Genomic DNA, 23914 nt, shown 5'->3' with positions numbered 1-23914 from the left:
TCATGCTTGTCAGGGCCAACTCAGTTCTTCCATGCACACCTCTCCTGCTGGAGTGCCTTTCCTTATGATGACATGTTGAATTAGCGTGGAGAATGCAGAGAGGCTCTGGGCCTCTCCTTCCCATTCTTACTCCATGGAGCTGTGATGCCCGACAAGGGAGCCCATAGCCAGAGGCTCCTTTAAATTTATTTAGAATAAAGATTTGATTACATAGCTAAACACATTTGAAAAGAACTTCACAGATTAAATTCCAGATTCAGCCCTTCAGGCCCAGTGGCCACGTTTCGGGGCTCAGCAGCTGTAGGTGGCTGTTGTCTTTCTGTGTTGGCTGAGCAGATTGAAGCGTTTCCAGTTCAGCAGGAAATTCTCTTGCATGGCTCTGCCTGTGGTGAGGGCACCTAGAGCCTCGTGGGGATCCCTTAGGCCTCTGGCTGCAGCCAGGCTGCATGGTTCCTGTGCCCTGGGTCCTCTGCAGGCCCAGATGGATCCCACCACAGAGCCAGCACTGCTAGACTTGTGGTACTGTGTGCAGACAGCAGAGGGGCACGTCCGGGCCTTGCAGGGGCTGGGGTGATGGGCCTCCTTGGCCAGGCTCCTGTCTCCGAGTTTCAGGGGAAATGCATCCACCATCCACACCGTGCACCAGAGGAAAACTGCAGGCTTCTCGGTGGATGGTGAGGTGAGATCATGCAGAGTGACTAGGTTTGGGCTCCTGGCCAGCGTGGAACCTGATACCTTTAGGTGGAACCTGACATGCCTCCATGTGTACATGGCAAAGAGAATGCAGTATTGTCAACTTCAATCCAGATGTGCTCCCATTTTGAGGTGGAAGGTTCTGGGAGTATTGGCCATTGGTGATTGTGCTGCCGTGGAGGACTTTGAATGCAGGCACTGGTTTGGGATAACCCTGGTTTCCTGGTCCTGGATGTGGGCATCGCTGAATATCCCAGACTGGAGGAAGGCAGGGGAGATGGAGGGTGACAAGAGGTCAGGTGTTTCCAGGTGTGGGGAGTGATGCCATCAGATGGCCGAGATCAGGATGGTGGTGGCCAGGGACCAGAGCAGGGGTGCGTGGAAATGCCATGTTTCCCGGAGCGTGGGGAGGACCTCTTGAACTCTATTCCTGGGCAACAGTTCTTCCATTCTCAGGAATCTGTGCCATTGTCATTGAGTAGCAAATTCTGTAATTGCTCTAATCACTGTTAAGTCCCCATCCCAATGACCATGAATTCGCAACAGTGATAACAGTTTGCCTGGTCAAGCCTTACCAAGAAAAACCAGTGGAACTAGTTTTAGTTGCCTCCAGTTCCCTCCAAATCAGATTCCTTAGCGGCTTGTGTCCCCACACTTGCTGCAGTTTCTCCTGGGCCTGGCAGGCACATTCCAGACATTCACATCTCAGCTCAGATGCAGGCGTGCACATTATTTATAGAAAATCGCACTGCGCTGTGATCGGCTTGAGCTGACGTTCTCTAGGTGGGAGGCAGAGGTTCAAAAGTTCTAATGCGATGAAATTAGAAATATGAATTTTTAACATTCACGTGTTATGAACTCTGTTCAGTGATTTTCTCTGAAATGAGAGACTATTTGCAGATGAGGCAGTCAGCCTGCAACTCTCCTTAGATCTGTCCTAGACCTCGATGCCGTCCTTTGGCCTCTTCCTGGGTGTGGGGTGCTTTGCTTGAAGCAAAACCAAAGGAAAGAACGTGGTCTGCATCACTGCTGCAGCCAGCTCAACGCTCACACCCACTGGGAGGGGGTTTGATCACTTAACATTTTAATGGTTAAATTGCACAAATGCATTTACCATTAAACCAGCAAGTCAGCCAGTGCTTTCTGTAAGCAAGCTGCCTGGCTCATGGGAACCTGACACTTGACTTTTCGGAAGAAAGGACTTGCTTCTGTGGAGTGTCAATATTTGTCTCATTTCTTGAGACTCTGCTCAAAGTGATGAACGTGAGTAAATTAGGACCTTTTGTTTGTAAATTGGGCCACAGAGCTCTCTAGACACAGTCAGGGAAGTAAACAGCTGTGAAAGATGCCGCCTGATGTGAGCCGTGGCCAGGCACTTTGGGACTTGGGATCCCATCTCCAGCCTTTCAAAGGACACAGAAGAATATAAAATGCAGATGGGAGGGTTCATATTTTGGGCATCTCTGTTCTTTTGAAATCAAAGTGTAAAGAAAAAGTTTTCCCTTGAGGTCTTACCCCATACTTGTTTTTCTCCTGAGGTTTTAAGATTTTCTTAACTGCTTTTTTCTCCCCCGATCCTTGGGGAACTTCTATCTTCATATCTTCTTAAAAGCTATGGTTAAATTCAACACTGAAATTTAAAAACATGCTTTCATATTTTTCTTTAAACTGATGTATCTGATATTGGTGAAGAACTAACTGGGAGTATTGGTTTATTTTTATTTTTTTGAGACAGCCTTGCTGTGTTGCCCAGGCTGGAATGCAGTGGCACGATCTTGGCTCACTGCAGCCTCACCTCTTGGGTCACGCCATTCTCCTGCCTCAGCCTCCTGAGTAGCTGGGATTATAAGTGCCTGCCACCATGGCTGGTTCATTTTTGTATTAGTAGAGACCGGGTTTCAACATGTTCGCCAGGCTGTTCTTGAACTCCTGCCCTCAGGTGACTCGCTCACCTTGGCCTCCCAAAGTGCTGGGATTACAGGCACGAACCACCACACTCGGCCTGGGATATTCTTGATTATAACTGTAACATATCCCTTTAATAAAAACAGAACAACAACAACAAAAAAAACCCAGCTGTCTGAAAAGTCTCAAAATTAAAGAGCTCACTTGGACAGGGATTTGGACACCAGTTGAATGACCCAGCACACCATAGTTACATGGGCCACTCGGCCTGTTAGATCCTTAGGGTATTTGAAGTCATGTAGATATTTACATTTTTGTCTCTGGATATCGTGTTAGTATTCGGCTAGTGTTTGAGGGCCAGGCTCAGATCTGGGAAAACAAGAGCCCCTGCCCTCACGGCACTTCTCTTCCATGTGTGTGTGTTAGGAAAATAGCATAAGATTTTTTTTCAATGAGCTGGGAAGATGGAAAAACAAGCTTAAGATGTTTACTTGTTTTGAAGAAGGGAAGTGCAAGGAACACTCAGCTTTGCTGCTGCTGAAGGAGGCCCCTGGTGGAGGCTGTTTCAGAGGTGGGGTCTCTCTGAGAAAGGTGGTAAGAGGCAAATAGGATGCCCCATCTGCTTTGCCAGAGATGGGGAAAGTTACTATCCCCAAAACAGCCTCAGCATTCTGGCAAAGGCTTGGAAAACCAGCTAGGGTGTGGGACCTTTTTGGCCGCTGGGTAGAAGGAAAACATTGCTGGTCCTGAGGACTGTACTTTTATTCCACTGCTATGAAGAACTATCTGAGGCTGGGTCATAAGGAAAAAAAGGTTTAATTGGCATACAGTTCTGTGGGTTGTACAGGCTTCTACATCTGGGGAAACTTACAATCAGAGTGGAAGGTGAAGGGGAGGCCGGCATGTCTTCACATGGCTGGAAGGGGAGAGAGAGTGAAGAGGAAGGTGCCATGCACCTCCAAACAACCAGATCTCAGGAGAACTATCATGAGGACAGCACTTGGGGGATTGTGCTGAACCATTAGAAACCACCCCCATGAGTCAATCACCTCCCACCAGGGCCCACCTCCAACACAGGGTTAGAGTTCAGCATGAGATTTGGGTGGGGACACACAGCCACACCACGTCAGCCTTCCCATTCTTCTCTTTCACGTGCTTCGCAAATGGTTCTGTCATTGGTTTTTGTTTCTGTTGATATATAATATATGTACATATTTTCAGAGTGCATGTGATACCTTGATTCATCCCTATATTGATGAAATCGGGGTACTTGGGATGTCTTTCACTTTAAATAGTTTCTTTTCCTTGTGCTGGTTAAGTTATTCTCTCCTAGCTGTTTTGAAATACACAGTAGATGACCCACTGCCATCCCCCTGCTGATTTATCAATAGTAGGTCTCGTGTTCCCATTAGGCTGTGTTTGTGCCCGTCACCAGCCTCTGCTCATCCTGCTTATGAGTGGGCTCTGCTGGGCCCTGTTGACCACCTACTCTTGGCCTCCATGAGATCTGCTCTCAGCTCCTGCTTATGAGTGAGAACATGCGCCGTTTCTTTGCTTGGCTCGTTTGCTTAATATAATGTCCTCCAGCTCCATCCATGCTGCCGCGGATGACAGGGCTCTCCGCCGTGTGGTGGAGTATTGCTCCTGTGTATGTTCGGGCCACGTTCCCTTCATCCCCTGTTGACGGGCACTCGGGTGATCCCAGACCTTGGCTGCTGTGGATGGAAGCTGAGAGCAGTCACTGGCTTTATACTCGGGGGACGTGAGCCACTTTGATGTTCTCAAGCAGCCTATCCCCAAAGCCCTCTGTAGAATGCCGCATTCGTTTGTACCCATGGCTTCTTCCACTAGGATGAACAGCTGCGAAGGGGCTTTGAGTGAGTGCTTGAGTTTCTGTCTTTAATTGGTACCCAGCTACACTGGCCAAGCAGGGGTCCCAGTGACCCTGGACACTACCTCACATAAAGTCCAAAGATGCAGTTAGGTTCTTTTTTTAACTTAAAAAAAATGCTTTTGACCTGGTTAAGCTATAGCATTTTCAGTTAGAATTTTTCACATTGGAAAGGTGTATATTTTATTTTCTAAGAAGGAAAGAAATCCTGTTAAATACTCTAACCACAGATTAAATCATGTCAAGGAAAGAGGTACTATTTTGGGGGGAAATTACTCCTTCATGTAAAAGATCAAGGAGATGACTTACATTGTTTAATTGAGTTAATTATGAAATCTTAAGTGGTTTTAAGAAGATGAGCTGTGGATGCTGCAAGACATGAGACTGATGCTGATTTAATATTAGTCAGCCCTGACAGAATGTGGCTAATATTTAAAGCTTGCTCCAGTATTGCTTGATAGATTGTAAGTTAATGTAAAGATCTGTTTGATGCTTTTATTTTACAAAATATTATTGAGAAAGTTTGACAGCCCATGAACCGCCTTCAACCAATTTCTTCCTAATTTCTATCACCAGAAAAATTTGTCCTGTTAATTCCAGAATTTACTTTTGGAAAGTTCCTGTAAGGAGAGCAGAGGTATTGGTGGTTGAATGGTGACTTGAATTTAGGTGAAGATCGTTAAATATTTCATAGTCATGTTTGTCTTGGTGGTTTTAGCAATTTTATATTAAATTTAGAACTGCGAGTCAAACCAAATGTGTTCTTTTGCTTTTGTGATACTCCTTTGTATGACTATACTGGTAAAGAATGATAAAATGTGTATAGGGTATTTTTTCTGTGTAGATATTAGGATTTTTAGGGGAACAAATTAATCATTCTTCTAATATACACTGTGCTGTGTGTTGGGTCCTTTGTATATTAGTTGAATCACTATAATGAGGACCACTTGAAAGTCTGTTTCTATACAAGATCTTTTATATGTTGACTTGTGTTATGCAAAATCCTTCATCCTCTAAGAAGACTAAGCAATGGGTTGGAGGAGAGATTTAATCCCCCATTAGGTCTATTCCGAATGCCCAGAATTGAATGCAAGTACTAATTATGTTTTTGAAGTGGTGTGTGTGTGTGTGTGTGTGTGGTGGACTCCTTTTTAGGTCATGGGAGGGAGGTAAAGCAAAGATCAGATTTGCTGATGAACATTTGTGCATATGCTAGTGGAGAAGTCATATGACTTGACTGCACCTGCGTACTCTGAATTTGGTTTCGTTAGTGTCCGTAGCCACAAGCCTCAGCTGCCTCTGGGACCCACCCTGAGGGTCTGTGGTGAGGGTTATTACAGAGTCGTGTGTCTTAGTGAATGGCACAAACGGCCTTGTGGGCCTACTTTGGCTTTGTTTGAACCTCTAGATTGTTAAACTAAGTTTAACATTTTGAGGATTATAAATTGTGATTCTTGTCTAAGAAGAGGTTTCTGTTGTCTCTGAAGACAGGTGCCCCAATACAGATGGTCCCTGGCTCACAATGGTTACATTTGTGATTGTTTTTCAACCTTGTGATGGTGTCAACTAGTCACATTCAGTGCATTGTTCGGCCCGAGATGGGCTGCCTCTGGATGAACCTGTTGTAAGTTGAAACTATTGTGTCAAATGCACTTTCTATTTAGGATATTTTCAGCTTACGCTAGGTTTATTGGAACAGTTTCATCCCATGGTAAGTCAGGGAGCATATGTGCTCATAAAAGTAGATATGATCTCATAGATACCATGAGATATAATGTCTCTGATGTTATAGAGATACGATGAAAACAATCAAGTGGGACTTGGAAGCCTTGGAGGGACTCACGTGGGTGGCTCCTGGAATGCAAACGTGAGCGCCACTGGCTTCTGGATGTGATGTCTGTGCCTTCTGCTTAGCCCAGTGGGTTATCGGCTGCTCTCGAGGGCAGAGAGGTCCAGCATTCCTGTTTGTAGGTGTTTGAGCTGCCTTAAGAGGCTAGGTCAATTCTCGCTGGTGTCTTCAGGGCTTTAGGCCTTCTGAACAAGCAGGAGGAAGGACGACTTTGTACAGCTTTGGAAATCTCAATGGACTTCAGGGCCATCCCCCTTGGCAGGAGAGAGCCCCACTGGAGGCGAGCAGGGTGCCGTGGGGGCCTGTGCTGGGCCCAGGCATGTACTGATGTTGTGAGGGCCACAGGACACAGATCGGTCTTGGTTCACATCTGGTGTTGATGGCCACGCAGCATTTCTGGCAGGTACATGAGTGTGGGGAGTTGGGTTTTGGGGTCTGCGTCCTGGTTGCCTAGTTGTTTGGAAGACCCCTATTCAGACCCCAGCCTGAGTCACCGTGACAGGCCTCCTGCTTCACACGCCACACGGAAGCCGTGGCATCGGTCACTGACGTCCACCAGGTGTCAGATGTGCGTGTGTATCTTCCTTGGTCTCGGGATGGGTCTTGTTTTGAGGTTATAGTAAACCTTCTTTAAGAGGGGTTTTGGATTTTTTATGTTGTTTGCAAGGAGGCAGCAGGGAGTGCTTGAGCAATGAGATCCCCTTTCCAACCAATGCAATTTCAGATCCCAGCAGGTCATGAAGGCAGCGGAGCTGTGGGATCACCTTTCCAACCAATGAGAAATCAGATCACAGCAGGTAATGAAGGCAGCGGGGCGGGTGGCAGAACCCTGAACTGTGGCTGTTCCTGGTGTCTTGCCCCGCGGACACAGCGTGCTGGGGCCTCCGTGGTCCTCTGTGGGGTGAGTGGAGCGCATGAGCTGGGTGCTGCTGGGCCCTGGCTGGCTCCCCAGCCCGGGGTTTATGCAGGACTCGTTATTAAGACAACTTGGAACCCAGAAAGCAGCACGAGGAGAACGGGATTGTGCCTTTCTGGATCGTTGGTGCTTCCCAGTCTCAGACACTGAGCAGGCTCTGAGGGGTCGCTCCAGGAAGACTTGCACAGTCGGCCCCCGGGGTGGAGTGGGGCTGCAGCGGGTCTTGCAGGAGCTGGAAGTGGGGGTGAGTTTCTCGCCAGCGGGACCTTTCAAATGGGCCCAGCAGTTTGCATCCGTGGAAATGGTGCCACCTAACGCAGGGCTGCGGCCAGCAGGACCTGAAAGGCTACAGCGGGCTCTGTTCTGCTCTCTCTCCAGCCTCTGCACGGTTTTCCTTGGTTTTTGTCTGTCTGGAGGACGCTTCCCCTTTCTTGCGCTTACCTAGCCTTCTGAGCTTCCTTGTTGAGTATGACAAAGCCCTGAGAAGGCATTTTAATCGCATAATTGTGTTATCCTGGTGGCTGGATAAATGACCTGCAAATGTGGGTGACTCCGTAGCTCTGAGGGTGTTGAATATCCAAGACAGAGGTGGGAAGGAAATGTTCAGGAAGCCGTCAGAGGATCTGTTCTTTGCTTTACACTGGGGCCCTGGTTTGCTGACAGTCCTCACACTCGATCCAAAATGGGGATAATGAAGTCTCACGGATTCGGCTTAAGCTGAGAGCTGCCTCCAGCACAGTCTTGTGTGAGTAACAGTTTCTATGTTTGGTGCGAAGGGCGGGCGTCTGTTGATTTTATTTGTGGTGGTGCTTATGGTGGCTTTTCCGTAAGGAATGTAGACTTGATTAGCTTCGGCAAGGGAATCCTCAGTGATAAATTGGAAGAATGTTTCAGGAAATTCTGGAACCTGCAGTGAATCTGGAGTCTGTATGAAATTGAGATTTGGATTCTCATGATTTCCTAATGCTACCCCAAAACCCAGTAGTTGAGACAGTCGTAGAGCTTCAGTTGTGCTGCCCCGGTTCCCCATTTTAAAAGGAACACGTTGCTTTCATCTAGAATGTTCTGAGCTCTGAGTGCTGCCGGCAGAGTGGCCAGCTCTCTGCATCAGAGGGGAAGCCAGGGCTGTGCTCACGGCGTCACGGCAGCTGGGAGCTGACCCTGGACCTCAGGCACGTGTGATGCTGACCATTTTCTGTAAATTCCAAGGGTGCAGTGGTCTCCTTGGCGCTTTGCAGTCTTCTGAAGCTTTTGATGTGTCTGCACTTTATAGATTTTTCAGAAGTAGACAGCCTTTTCCCACACCCTTGGGCTGAGTTTCGTCAGAGGCTGGTGTGTGGGAAGCACCACACCCACATTCTGACAGGGAAGACTCTGGTGCCCAACTGAGGTCAGAGTGGAAATTTGTTCTTCCTTCCCTCCAGTCTGGTCCAGCTGCTCCCTGCTTGGCCAGAAGAAAATCATGCTTATCCAAGTCGTAGGCAAACCCCCAAAGTCAAACATTTGTCTTTTTTCTTTAATATGCCCATTTAGTTTATATGGGACGATAGATAGTGTTTTTTAGGGGAAAATTGATTAATTACAGAGAACTTTTTGGACAAAAACTGTAATCAAGAAGCTATTTTGTAATAAGATCTACTTAAATACTACAGCTGAAAGCTCCTTATATTTGATCTTAAACTTGGGCCCAGTGTGCATGTCCGTACGCTCGTGCTCATGACGCCAGGCTCAGCTGTGAACTACAGGCACCTGTACATACTTTCTGGTTGCTTTTTTGAAAGTCTTACTGCTTGGCCGTTCTGACTCAAATGTTGAGTTACGTTGATTCTGTTCAGAACGTTCATCCCTCCGTCTAGGGTCCAGTCGTCTTTCAGGGAGGACCCGTCTTCCTCATCTTTGTCCCCTACAGTATTGTGTATTTAATAGTCAAATATTTATAGGTTACATGGGTGACTGATCTCTTCATTAGGAGGAAAACAATGCCAATTTTCACATCATTATAATGGACTGGTTAAATGATTATGTTAGTATAATGAAGTTTACATGGCAAAAGAGGCTTTGCAGATGTGACTGTAACGGAGAGTGACATGGGGGACCCCACCTGGGTTGTCCGGGTGGGGCCAGTGTCCTCACATGTGCTTTGATGAGAGGGAGTACGAGGGTCTGCCTCAGAGGAGGAGACCTGAGGATGAGATAGAGGCCAGAGGGCTGTGGGGCTGAGGGCGGGGGTGGTGTAGGGGCTGGAGGGGCATGGGCCAAGGGTGGGGCAGGGGCTGGAGGGGTGCAGGGCTGAGGCCGGGGCAGTGGTCAGAGGGGTGTGGGGCTGTGAGCCAAGCTGCATGGTGGCCTCTATGAATTGGGAGACTCCAGGCAGGAACATAACCTACTGACCCCTTGACTTCCAGGGCTGGGACTCCTGACTTCCAGGGCTGAGAGGAGGTTTGCATTTGTGATAATTTGTTGCAGCAGGAATAGGAAGCTAATGCATTGTATCTGTTCTTCACCTCCAAACCTTTGAAAAGTAACCCTGTTGTATCGGCCTTTTGTGTGCCCTGAATTCTAATGAGATGGTTTGTAGGAAATAATGGACACAAACGATGGCAGAACAGAAAGTTAGAAGCAGTGTCTTCTGTGGTTCTGTAGTTTGGGTCTGTGAAGTTAGATTTCAGTCACATTGTGTGGTCTTGTTCAGCGTATACCTGGAATACTTGTTCAGAGCTCCTGGGGGCGTGGTCTTTAACACTGTTAGGATTAAAACTCCAAGCACATCAGGGCCAGAGTTCCTGAGTCAGTGTTAGGCGACCTTTGAATAAGAGTTGGCATGTAGAATCTGTCCACTTTACTAGTACGAAGCAGCAAAATCTTTTTTTTTATTTTTTGAGGTAGAGTCTCGTTCTGTCACCCAGACTGGAGTACAGTGGCGAGGCCTCGGCTCTCTGCAACCTCCACTGCTTGTGCCCAAGTGATTCTTCTGCCTCAGCCTCCAAATTGTGTGATTTATTTTCCTGTTTTATATACTTAGTATATGAAAACTCTGCAAACTTTATTAATACAAATGACATGCCAGAACTTAGGAGAATCCAGCATTTTCCCATGCAAATTAGTAGTGATGTGGAATTCCTGGGCTGGTTTGGTTTTATAAGACGTAAGGGCAGATTCTTTGCCTCATTTCTGTGGAGCTAACAATTGTTAATCACCCAGCACTCTTACCTCCCCCAACAGCCCAGGTGAGGGGGTTACCCCCGCTGTCATGATGAGAGGCAGGAGACTGAGGCTTAGATGAGCAGGTGACACATTACTGTCCAGCCCCACCCACCCCGTCGTTTCCTGCCATGGCTCAGCTATCTTCCTGTGAGAAAGGACAGACACCCTGGGGCTGGGTAGAATTCCTTGTGAACCCCTTTCCATCCTCCAGGAAGTTCTTGCTTTACAGTGGTGGCTCCACAGGGAGGCCTCTGGCCCACTGAGAAAGTGACTCTTGTTGTAACATTACTGTCTCTCTGTCTGGCTGCTGTCGATTGGGTGATTTGTAAAGAGACATTGATTGCTCACAGCTCTGAAGGCTGGAAAGTCCAAGGTCAAGGCAGTCCAAGGGCAAGGCACCTGCAGATCTGGTGCCCCAGGGCCTGTGGCTCACAGACGGCAGCATCTCATCGGGTCTTGCATTGCGGCGGGCGTCTCGTCAGGCCTCACGTGGTGGAGGAGCAGGAGGGCTCCTCCAGGCCTCCCCACAAGGACACCAACCCCAATCCTGAGAGCAGGACCTCCCAAAGGCCCCACCTCTTAATGTATCCCGTAGGAGATGGTTTCAGCATGAGGTTTTGGGGACATTCAGGCCAGAGCCATTGCTCTGCTGTGGTGTTAGGGTTGCATGGCATCATTACTGCAGCAGAGCCACAGCCTTCTCATCTGCATTTGCTGCAGGAGGAAGACGCAGGTGCCTGTGCAAGTTGGGGTTCAGTGCAAGAAGTGGAGACCCTCTGGGAATCTTAGCAGGCGGAACTTAAGGGCTTTGAGAACTGACACCTTAGGACTGTAGTTTTCTTCAGACTGTAAAAACCTTGGTGTGTGACAATACTGAACATTTCCTGAGCCCTGTGATCCTGTAAAACAGTGATGGTTAAGACATTCCCCCTCCCCACAGCTGCGCCCCCACTTTTACTGCAAGAAGCCCCTTCCCATGTGGCTTAGGCTGAGTTGCAGATGACCATTTACCGAGGACAAGGCCAGACACAGGCCTTCAAACCCCCCTTCTCTGCCTTATAAGTGATTAGCTAAACTGCCTGTTCCCACTGATCAATCACCTCCCACCTTGAAATGGGTCTTCGTGGTGCAGTTGCGCCTAGGGGGGTGGACTTGTCTTTGACTGTCGCCTTCCACAGAGGACGGTTAGGGTGGGCAGGAAAGAATTCTCTGCCACAAGTCTGCATTCCAGGCTGTTTCCAGAAGTGGGAATTCTCGTGCCCTGGAGTCTGGGAATGGATTTCCAGTTTCCCAGCTTCAGGTGGAGTTGAAATTGAATGAGGCAGCCCACCACACCCATCTGAAGCCTGGAACTAGAGCAGTTTTTAAAGTGGCAGTTTCTCTGTAAGAGTAGCAAAAAAAATGCACTCGGCACGTTTCTTTCTGTCGCATATGCATTTGGTCATCTAAAATGGGAATGGTGGTTTTTGAAGCATGGATGTAGTTTTAAATTTTGAGTATTGTAAACCTTAATGTAGCTGCTTAAAATGTTTGCCTGATTATCTGGAGATTTGCTAAACCTTTGGAGTGGTCATAATGAGTTGATCTATATGACTTTGCTTTCTATGATGCAATGAAAGTACTCTAAAGCCTCTGCAGTTGGGTCAGCAGGCGATTGGCCAAAACAAATTCTGTCTTTTGGGTTTCTTTAACCAAACAAGGGAGTAGAGTGTAGGCTAAAGTGGCAAATTCATTTCAGAGCACGCCAGAGCCCTCAACGATTGAGCAGTCTTCTCAGGTGAACGTGTAATGTGCCGTGAGTCTTGGTAAGCCTGGCTACTGATGTGTGCACGTGACATCACGGAGTCACACCTAGGAAGATGTGGTTTCTGTAATAAGCTTTGGAAAACTAAAGTTCAGCTTAATTATCCAATTTTGTTACAGAAAATGCTTTGACCAGGTGGCCAAGACCTGATTGTCTCATGATCGAGACGTGGTTATAAAATTACCCTTACTTGGTGCCAGTCAGTGTTGGTCCACAGTGATACTCCTCCAACCTCACTGAATAGTTTGGAGACTGAAATGAGACTGTGAAAATCTCCTTAAGGTGAAAAGGGCTCTGGGGCACCTGGGAATATCCACACACCCGTGACCATTCCCCTTTAAGGTGGAAAGGACGGCTGGGTCACGCGGGAGCATCTGCACACCCGTGGCCATGCTCTTTAAGATGAAAAGGCTGCTGGGATGCCCAACAATATCCACACACCCGCGGCCATTGTTCCTGTCCCCCTTTCTGCTCAGTCACCTCTGTGTTCCCGCATTCAGGCTTTGGGACACTCATGAGCAGCTCGTCCCCTGGGCTGGTGAGGAAGGAGTGGGAGGTTGTTCTGAGGCTCTGTCACTGTCTGCCCTGTTATGAGCAGGGCAAGGCAGTGGCAGTGACCCCGGAGGAGTCTGGTCAGTGAGGGCTCCGGCAGGAAGTGCTGAGGCTTGAGGTGGCTCTGCCAGTCGTAACCAAATGTCGTCCCTCTTATTTCCACGATTCCTTCTAGTTCTGCACCTTGCACTGCAGTCTCTCTATGTCTATAAATACACATGAGTTACGATACAGGTGTCTCTTTCCCCTCCGTCTGGGGCTGGGCCCAGGGAGAGAAGTGCAAGACCCCCTTACTGCTGGATGCCCACCAGCACGAGGCACCGCCTGCCCTGCTAACGAATGCCTACAGCGAGTCCTGGAAGCCCCCTTCTGAGCACCTGGCCTGTTGATGGTATACACGGGAGACAAATGAGCTCCCCTTGCCCCACCCTGAGCAGAGACTGGGGAGGCGGTGGCAGCACTGTCCCCCATGGTGCATCCTTGGTGCATGGACGAAAGTGTGTTCATGCTTAAAACACAGCCCATCCTCTCAAAAGCAGGGTGACAACCACATTTATATCTGGAATCTTAAAAAAGGGCCCGTCTCTTTGAGAGAAGAACGTGGCATGTACGTGTGTACCTCCTTTTTTTTTTTTTGAGACAGTTTCCCTCTGTCACCCAGGCTGGAGTGCGGTGGTGCGATCTCAGCTCACTGCAAGCTCCGCCTCCCAGGTTCACGCCATTCTCCAGCGTCATCCTCCCGAGTAGCTGGGACTACTGGCGCCCCCCACCACACCTGGTTAATTGTTTGTATTTTTAGTAGAGAGGGGGTTTCACTGTGTTAGGCAGGATAGTCTCGTTTTCCTGACCTCGTGATCTGCCCGCCTCGGCCTCCCAAAGTGCTGGGATTACAGCCGTGAGCCACGGCGCCGGGCCGTATATGTGTACCTCTTTACAAGTCTTGCCCCACCTGTGCATTTAAAAATTACTGAAAAACTTAAGGATGTAACTGACAAGAACTTTATAGGTTTCTCCAAGTAAAAATTTGGAAAAGTTAAGTGAACCCATAATGTGTTTATTTCTATGAGTCCCACACTTGGATTTTTAAATGTGGGCAAAACGTCTCTAAGTTCTTCAGCCTGATTTCCGTGGTGAGGCACCCCCGCGAGGTGGGGACCAATAGCCACCCCCTCTCCCCTCCTTGGCTATTGGGAGTCATGGTGGACTCACAGCCTGTTTAGGATATTGTGGGTATTATCATCTCACCCTCTGGAAATTATGACCTCTTTCACAGAGGGGTGTACACCTTCAGTGTATTGCTCAGGGAATAATGATATAGTTAATTATTAAACATCAAGAATCGATAATCAATAATATTATCAATTTATATTTTGGCTGGGTGCGGTAGCTCAAGCCTGTAATCCCAGCACTTAGGGAGGCCGAGACGGGCAGATCACAAGGTCAGGAGATCGAGACCATCCTGGCTAACACGGTGAAACCCCGTCTCTACTAAAAATTACAGAAAACTAGCTAGGTGTGATGGCGCTTCCCGCTCCTCCAGCCAGGCCGTGCTGTCTTCACGTTTCCAATCATGCGGCCTCCTCTCCAATTCCCAAGCCCAACCCACAGAGACAGCGATCTGGGGTCCACGTGAGGTCTGTCAGCAGCTCTGACCCGCTGCTTCCCGCCAGCCCCGTGGCCAGTTCTGGAAAGCTCTCTGCTGTCCCCTGGTGGGGAAGGTCGGGGCAGGGCTCTGGCTGCAAGCATGGGGTCCCAGAACCTCCTGGCTCTGTCACCTCTGCTGGGTGGAAAACCAACCCAGGACTGAAGCAGCAGATGGGTGCCTGATTCCTTATTATCAGAGCTCCACCCACTGGCAAATCTCTCTCTGGGCCTCAGTTTCCCCTTCCATTAAACGAGGGGCTTGGGGGATACCAAGGAGGGGTAACAGCTTAGTGAGGATGGCAGGTTTCTTCTGGGGAGATGAACACGTTTTGAAACTATATGGCGTGAGTGGTTGCACAGGACTGTGAATGCACAAATGCCACCACATGATTCGCGTTGAAATAGTTAATTGCATGCGATGTGAATGTCACCTCATTTAAAGTGTTTAAAAGAGGGGCCTGGGAGAGTGCAGTGTATGTGAGAATCACGTGGGACACCCACAGTCTCTGAACCTCGGTTTCCTTGCCGTAAACTGGCAAAGAGACCGTGTGAGCTGTGTTCCCTGGGGCCAAGAGATTCCAAGAAGGAAAAGGTGGGATTCCAGGGACTGGGATGAGGGCCGGGGGCCGGAAGGGGAGGGGTCCTGTGGGGACGGCATAGGGGGCAGCCCAGATAAGGCTTTCAATACTGGGTAGCAGCGTCTACACAGGCGGAGATCCCTGCATCTCACTTCCCGCAGGGCTGACCGGTGGCCACAGGTGGGACTGGCCAGGCTCGGCCCAGCCAAGTCTGGGAGCAAGCAGAGGACACTGAGTGAGGGATCCCCGGGTGTCACCCTTACTGGCCTGTGGCTCTCCTGACACCACAAGAGAGGTTCAGGAGCTGACCTTGGGTCCTAATGGGGGACACCTTCCTGGCAGCAAGCTGGCAGGGTGGTGTGGTGGTCAGTGTACTGGGCTCTGTGTCTCCGCCCCTACCTGCTGTGTGACGGTGGGCGAGACACCTAACCTCTCTGTGCCTCTGTTTCTTCAATGGCGAACAGGGGCACTAGCAGCCCTCACATGCGGGCACAGTGGCCTGAAGGATAAAGGCAAGGGTGGCACGAGACCTACAGCAAAAGCTCTGAGTAGAGAGAGCAGGGAGCTGCCCGGGAGTTCTACCACCATCTCCCCTCTGGCCGCCAAGGAAACCGAGGCTCATGACCTGGCCCAGGTCTGTTGGACTCAGGGTTCTTCTCATCCCCAAGATCAGAGTGCTGCCACCAGGGAAGGAGCTGGCCCCTAGACACCGCCCAGGAAGCACACAGGGAAGGATACCATGGGGACTTCAGTATGTTATTGCAAAAAAACATTTATTGCTATTTGAACCCTGCTTTCATGCCTCCATTTCCCAGAAAATGAGCCACGGGAGACACCAGGAGAGGCAGGAGACCATCCTCCTTGCACAAAACCCACTCCCTCGGATGCTGTCCTCAGCGAGGGTGGCTGGGGCCAACCAGGGGGCCCACCCGCAGAGTGGCAGAGGAGGCAAGTTGACCCTGCAGACATTGAGCATTGTGGTGAAGGTCCTGGCCTTCTGGTAGAAGAAGAGCGACTTCTGGCAGTCCGGGAGGAAGTTGTGGGAGACGGTGGCCAGCCGCGTGTAGGTCTTCAGCTGTGCCCTTCTTGGTGCCCAGGTCCATGGTGGCTGCCAGTGCCAGCTGGTAGTACCCGGCTGCATCAAACCGTTCCTGAAGGGGACAGGCCATGTTCAGCAAAAGGGGGAAGTGGAGCCTGTCTTCCCAGAGGCTGTTCCTGTCTCCAGGTCATTCCACATGTCCAGCCAATGCTGGCTCACCCCATGAGCCCCGAAGCCTGTGACACTGCTGTGTCTCAGCTGCAGGAGTTGGGGACAACCCTGAAACCTCTGGAAGCCTTCCTATCACTATGCTCCACTCACCCCAAGCCTCTTGCCTCAGTCCCACCCTCTCTGCAGGGAGTGGCTGCTTTCCCCATGGGCTGAGATCAGGGCAGATCCTGCCTATTCTGAGAGTTCCATGCAGGACCCGTGGCTCCAAGCCACAGCAGGGGCACAGCGTTGAGTGACCCGGCTCCCCTCTGGCCCCTGTCCATGCTGACCATTTCCAGGCCCTCCACGGGCCAGGCCAGGTACAAAACCATCTCACAGGTGTCCTCCCTGGCAATGTTCCCTGAAATATTGACGGAAAGTGACTCCCCAGACCTCCACTCCCATTTTCAATGCATTTTTGGCTCAAACTCACCATCCCTGGGTTGGGATGCTGCCTCTCAGACCTCCAACTTGACCCTCCCATCTCCCCCCTGGCTTCTCCCCAGGCGCCTCCTCCACATGGGGGACACCCAAGGGACCTAAGACCCAGGCCTGGCCTGTCCCTCTTTACCATCTCAAGATGGCTCCCAGGGCCAAGGACAAAGTCCAAGATGCAGCAGTCCATTCCCTCACTGCCCCGCCCCACACATGGAGCAGGGGCGTGAGAAGACCCCGAGTCACGGCCGCTGCTCATCCAATGCCCCCCGGCCCAGCCAAACACTGGACTCTGTGCTGGGTGCATGGCTGAGGCTAACATCCTTGCTCCCAGTCTGAGGGACCTGGGACTGAACACTGACCACAAAGGTGGCCCGGGCTGTGGCAGAGGGAAGCCCAGGAGCCTGTGGGGGGCCCAGGAGACCCCTGACTCAGCCGGGGGTGGGAGGCAAGGGCTTTCTGAAGGGGTGGGGGCATCCTAACTAAGCAGGAAGGAGCCAGCCAAAGCATGTCTCTGCGTGTGCGTGGGCCTGAGTGTGCGGTTGTGTGTGCACCTGTGCCTGTGTGCGTGTGCCTGAGTGTGCGTGTGCCTGTGCATTTGAGTGTGCATTTCCATGTGCCTGTGGTGTGTGCAGCAGCTAGCGAGTGGCAGGCTGAGCCAGGACACACCTAATCCACCCTATTCCAGGGCTCACTCTCACGTGTAGACTAAAGGGGACCCCATTTTAGAGGCAATCGGCAAGGATGCCCATTTACCCCTGCCTCTCCGCCAGCCTTCCAGGCCCCATCCAGCCCAGCTTTCTCTCCCACTCCTCTGGGCCCCGGGTCCAGAGCCTCCTATACAAGGAGGAGGGTGTGGCCTTGGAAAGACAGCTGCCCTTGGGGAATTCCGAGGGGGCCTCCCTGTGGGAAGCTGGCCTGGGCTGACAGCACCGTCACAATGAGGCCCAGAGGGCTGTGCACGAGAAGGAGGTGAAGGAGGCCTCTGCCCCTCGACCCCAACCATGGACTTTGGCCTCTCAGGTACTACTTGGCCCTTTCCTTCCTCCTGGGCAGGCGGAGTGGGTGGCAGGCTTGACCAAGAGAGATAAAGGGCCACTTCTAGGAGGCCTGTCCCTTGGTCCCAGGCGAGCCCCTGAGCGGTGAGCAGCATCCCTCTGGGCCTGACACCTGGCACCTCCCTGTCTGGCTGGGACTTGGGAGGCCACAGGGACCGCTTCTGACCACCAGGTGTCGCCAGCACTGGCCGGGGGCCTCCGGGGCAGCTCCAGGCCTGTGGTGAGGGATACGGGGCGGGGTCTTAGGGCTGCCCCAGCTCCTCCTGTTGTTCTAAGGCCCTCAAGATCTCGGTCCCTGGACTGGAGCGCCCTGGCCCCTCAGCCCATAAGGAGCACTGACGCGGTGCCGGTGTGATGCGGAGGAGGGGCAGGTGCCTGCTGGGCAGAGGGGGAGACACCCCAGGTCTGAGTCTGCTAGTCCCAGCTCTCCACCCCTGCAGGGCTGGGGGCAGAGGGAGCACAGCACCTCCTCTCGAGACAGACCTGACCCAGCAAGGTCTCAGCCTGGCTGGCTGGGGCCCCGCCCCACTGCACCTGCCGTGAGCTGGGCCCTTGTCTGTGAACCTGATGGTAAGACACCGGTCCCACCCCACCCTTCCTGGGTGATGTGAAGGTTTAAGGTGTCTCGGGACTCCAGGAAGGAGTTGCTCAGTGCAGGCTGGCACCCTGGGCAGGCTTCCTAGAGGAGGCACCGGGATTTGGGTTGGATCTTGCAACGTGGATTCAATGTGAGGATGATGTCGTCCTCCAAAATGTCCTTCTCCCGACCCTGTTTTCTTTGTTCAATGCAACTTGACACTTGACTGTCAAGACTCAGTTTGGTGTCACCTCCTCCAGGAGGGTCCCCCTGACTACAATCCCCCTTCTTTACCCAGAAGCCACCATTGCCCGCTCATGTGTCAGCCTCCCTGGTTGAGACTGAGTTCTTGAGGGTGGGGCCTGGCCTGCTTGGGAGCTGGGTTGTATCTGCGAACCTTGCCGCCTCCTCTAGCTAGGTGCAGAGCTCCAGGAAGGCCACTGGGCCATTCCTAAGGAAGGCTGGAACCCAGACCCCTGGGGTCTGTGGAGATCCCACTCCAAGGGGGCCAGGAACATCCAGAGCCCTGCCCCTCCCCACCCACCTTCAGGTCAGTAGACGATGATGTCACCAAAAACCAGCTACACCTTCACGTAGTAGAGGGTCTCCTCGTCGAACTCCAGCGGCGAGTTGCAGAGCTACAGGGCCTTGAGGTAGAAGTGCTCCGCCAGCGTGCCATGGCCCAGCCGGTGGGGCAGGGCGGCCAGCTGGTAGTAGGCCACGCGCTCGTTCAGCCGGTCCCCTGGGGTGGAGGTCAAAGGGGCAGGTGTGAGGACGTGGCTCCCTGGGGCAGTCAGGCACAGGCCCCTCAGGAGCAGGTATGCAGATCCCGGGCAGCACCTGGCTTGCCTCCAGGCACCTGCGGCCACCTGGGCAGCTCTGGCCAGTCCCTTCCGGGTTCCCAGACTCACTTTCCCATCTGTAAAGCAGAACTAATAAGGCCTGCCCCTGTCTACTGTGAGGCTTTGGCAAAGTCGGGCTTGGATGGCCCAGCTCTGTGCCTACACATAGCCACCTGCCTTTGCTCACTGGTTTTAACCAGGGGAGCCCAAAAGCCATGCAGTCCAGGTGCTCCCAGGCACCCCGGCTCCATGCAACCCACGGACGTGACATCTGACTCCTCCTGGGTGTGTCACGATCAGTGCCCCTTACCTTGGGGAGTCACTGCGTGCCTGAGCTCCAGGTCCCCCCACAGTTGCGCAAACCCAGCTGGGCTGTCACTGATGTCCTCCCCTTTGCAGGGCGAGTGCCGTGGAGCCTGCATTCAATGCATTCCCACACAGCTGCGCACCTACTCTGTACTGGGCCCCAGGGCACAAGGCGCTGGGGCATGCGGCCTGCCCAGGGTTCCCTGACTCTGGAGGAGGACAGACGACCTGGCACAGCACCAGGAGATGCCCGGCCTTAAGGGGCAGGCTGCTGGAAGGGGAACTGGGATTTCATCAGCCAGAGAGTTGTGTGGTTGATGAAGGTGGAAAGGGCACAAGACAAAGGGAATGTGCCACTCAGCCTGGCATATACAGGGACCGAGATGCCTGGCATGTCTGGGAGGCAGAGGGCACACTGGGCGGCCCTTGTGATCAGCAGCGGGAAGAGACAGAGGAAGCAGAGCTCAGCCAGGCAGGGAGCTCTGCGCTATGTGAGAGACCTCGGGCTGTGCCCCACAGCCAGACAGGGAAGCCAGCTGGGCAGATCTGCCTGCCTGGACAGGAGACCGGGAAAATCCAGCAGCTGTTTCAGCTCCTGCCCTGCAGACATGGAGGCTCGGCTCTGGCAAAGTGTGGGTCCTGGCAGGGCGGGCGCTCAGGGGACTTATCCAGAGTGATGCTGACAGTTAGGGCCATGTGGGCAAATTCCAAGCCCTCCTGGGGCTCCTCCAGCGTGGCCAGCAGTGCCACCGGCTCGTTGCACAGCTGCAGCTCACCTTGTGGTTGCCCGTAGTCACTGCCAGGGGCAGGACCCCGTCCTACCACACAGGCAGGTGGGGTCAGGCTTCCCGCAGCACCCACCTTGCCCAGCGCCCTCCTCAGAGCTCAAACATGTGCTTGGAGCTTCCCACGGCCCAGTTACCCCTGCACCTCCACAGAGGTGCTCTGGGATAACGCACGGTTCAGACACCCAAGTTGGGGGCTGAAGAGTCATCTGAGGCCCATCCAGCTACACCTGGCAGCCTCAGACCAGCCTCTCCCACCGGGGCACCGGAGGTCTGACTGGGGGGAGCCAGCACTCCTCTCTGCTCTAAAAACACCACATTTATATGTGCCCAGAGCTGAGCCACACCGTGAGCTCAGAGGAAGGGAGAAGCCGTCCCCGTTTCGGGGTGCATGTAGATCTCGGCCCTGGCCCTCCCACTGACATGCTGTGTGTCCTTTGACATGTCCCTGTGCCTCTCTGAGCCTCAGTGTCCTCATCTGGAAGATGGAGAGATCACTGGGAAACTAAGCATGTGCATGGGTGGCCCTGCCTCCAGGTGGGAGGCCTCTGCCCTGCCACACCTGTGCCTCAGCCCTCCAGGTGCCCCTCCTGAGGCCCACCCACATCCGCCCACAGGCCAGCTCACGGCTTTCTCCCGCTCCCAGGCCCCATTGAAGAAGATGTCTCCAGCTGCCTCAAACAGCTCCACCCCAGGTTGGAGTCGCCTGTGTACAGGACCACATTCCGTGCCACCTGAAAGGAGGCAGAAGTTCCCTCAAGACCCACACCTGGCGAGGTGGCCACACCCACCTTCGCCAGCCTCCTTCCTCTCACACACTGCAGGTACACCTGAGCATTTTTCAGACCTGTGCATTAGGGCTGCCCCACCACTGGCATGAGGACAATGAACTGATGCACCCGAGTGTCAGGAGGTGACTAAGCAGCTGCAGCCCAGAAGCCCGACACCTGTGAATCCTACCACCAGGGCTAGCCCTAGCCCACCCCCCCTGCACTCAAACAGTCTCCGTGGCCCCCAGATTGCTGGGAGCCCATCCCCTGGTTCCTTTCTGCGTTGCCACATCCCTGCCGCAGCTCAAGGCCGCACATCAACAGTGTTTGTGGGTGGGCCTGGTCCCCTCTTGGCCATGAGCTCTTGATCCTTCTCCTCAGCTCAAGGAGGTATACAGCAGGTGCTCAATAATGAAAGCTTCACCAGGCTCGTGGGCTTCACAATTTGTTCCAGATCACACTGTGTTTGGGAAAGCCTCTGAAAACAGCCGCTATGATAGATTCATTTTATAAGGAGATGTGCCACGTGTCGCTTGGAGCAAGTTCTTCTGTGTGTTAACTGAGTGGTCCCATTCTTTGAGCATGTGCTGTATACCAGCAGGTGCTAGGCACTGTGAGGGGCCACACCTCTGCCCTCAGGGAGAAGATGCTGGCCACTGGGGGAGGATGTGAGGCAACCAGTTGGAGAGAGGGAAAAGGCACACAAAGGGTGCTCAGCAGTGGCTTAGGAATGAGTAGATGGATGGATGAGCAGATGTATAGACACATGGGTGGGTGGGTGGGGGCGTGGCTGGAATGATGTGTGTATTATGTCTGTATGTATGGGTGAGTAGACTATGAATGGGTGGAGGGTATGATGTGTACATATGGTGGATAGATGAATGTATGGATAAACAAATGGACAGACATGAATGGAGGAATGATTATAGATTGGTGGGTGGATGGATGAATGATGCATGGACGGACGGTGAGTGTGGATGTTGGATGAAAGGATGGATGATGAAGGATGGATGTTGGATGGATGTATGAATAGATGGGTGGATGGATGGATGGAAGGATGAACAGGTGAATGGATGGATAATGGAAGGATGGATAAAAGAATCAACAGGTGAATGGATGGATGATGGAAGAACAGGTGAATGGATGGATGAATGGATAAATGGATGATGGATGATGATGGAATGGAAGGAGGTGAGTGGATGATGGATGGATGGATGATGGCGGATGGATAAATGGATGGAAGGATGAATGATGGATGGAAGGAAGGAAGGATGACCAGGTGAATGGATGGATGGGTGTGACGGATGGATAAATGGATGGATGGATGGGTGATGCATGGATAGATAAGTGGATGGATGGATGGATGATGGAAGGGTGGATGGATGATGGAAGGATGGATGGATGGTTGGAAGGATGAACAGGTGAATGGATAGATGATGGAAGAATGGTTGGATGAATGGATGGACAGACGAACAGGTGGATGAATGGTGGCTGAATGGATGGATGGTGGCTGAATGGATGGATGGATGGATGGATGATGGATGGAAGGATGAGCAGGCGAGTGGATGAATGATGGATGGATGATGGATGGAAGAATGAACAGTTGAATGGATGGATGATGGAAGGATGATGGAAGGATGAACAGGTGAATGGATGGATGGACGGGTGAATGGATGGATGATAAAAGGATGGATGATGGATGGATGGATGGGCAGGTGAATGGATGGATCATGGATGGATAGAAGATGGTTGGATGGATAGAAGGATGAACAGCTGAATGGATGGATAATGGAAAGAAGGATGGATGGATGATGGATGATAGGATAAACAGTTGGATAGATGATGAAAGATAGATGGATGATGATGGAAGTGATGGATGGATGATGATGGAGATGGATGATGGATGGGTGGGTGGAAAGACGAACAGGTAATGGATGGATGATGGAAGATGGATGGATGGAAGGACGAACAGGTAAACAGATGATGGAAGGATGAATGGATGGGTGGATGGACAGGTGAATAGATGGATGATAAAAGAATGGATGAATGATGGATGAATGGAAGGATGAACAGGTAAATAGATGTTGGAAGGATGAATCAACGGATGGATGGACAGAGAGTGAACAGCAGAGAGGTTCTCCTGCCTCCCTTGCCACTCACCTGGATGTACAGGTCCACCAGCTCGCTCTGCCACAGGATGTAGTAGATCTTCCCTGCTTGCAGCCAGGCATGCGCCTCCTCTACTGGAGGTGAATGGGAATCCCCAGACTTTGTTTGGTGTAGTCCAGAGTGGATATGTAGGTCCTGGAATCAGACACAGGTGTCGGAACAAGGGCTGTCATCCTCCTGGAACCAGTCTGCCTCCTCCCGTGGGTGTGGTGACAGATGAATCTGGAATGTGGGGACTGGGAACGGCCCTCTTGTGTGTGCAGTGTTCTGCCCTTCCCAGGCTGCTGGGAGGGCCAGGGTGAACACATACGGCATGGAAAAGATGAAGGACATCCTTCTGAGGGAATCGAGCATCATGCTGCCCTGTGGCAGGAGGAGTGTGCCAGTCCATCTCCCCTGCCTCCCAGACATGGCCTGTGTCTTCTCCAGACGCACCAGCAGCCGTTAGTGTTCAGAGGCTATCTAGGTCGATGGTTCTCAAGGTGTGCAGGCATCACAGTCACTGGGAGGCCTGTCTGTATAGCTTGCTGGCCCTGCCCCCAGAGCTTCCGGCTCCACAGACCTGGGGCAGGCCTCAGAACTCCCACTTGTCACAAAGCTCCTAGGTGACATAGATGCTGCTCTGCTGGTCCAGGGACTACACTTTGAGAAGCATGGCTCCAGCACACTGGCCCATTTTCCTTCTGT

General features: G+C 51.9%; 1 pseudogene; it reads right to left on the bottom strand.

Annotated features, from left to right (window-relative positions):
- Positions 1-15788: 15788 nt before the first annotated feature.
- On the bottom strand, positions 15789-23584 carry LOC117088820 (annotated as a pseudogene).
- Between the last annotated feature and the right edge of the window lie 330 nt (positions 23585-23914).

This window comes from Trachypithecus francoisi, unplaced genomic scaffold, assembly GCF_009764315.1.
Source record: "Trachypithecus francoisi isolate TF-2019V2 unplaced genomic scaffold, Tfra_2.0 Contig00783, whole genome shotgun sequence".
Lineage (NCBI taxonomy): Eukaryota > Metazoa > Chordata > Mammalia > Primates > Cercopithecidae > Trachypithecus > Trachypithecus francoisi.
This window is presented reverse-complemented; position numbering and strand designations above follow the sequence as displayed.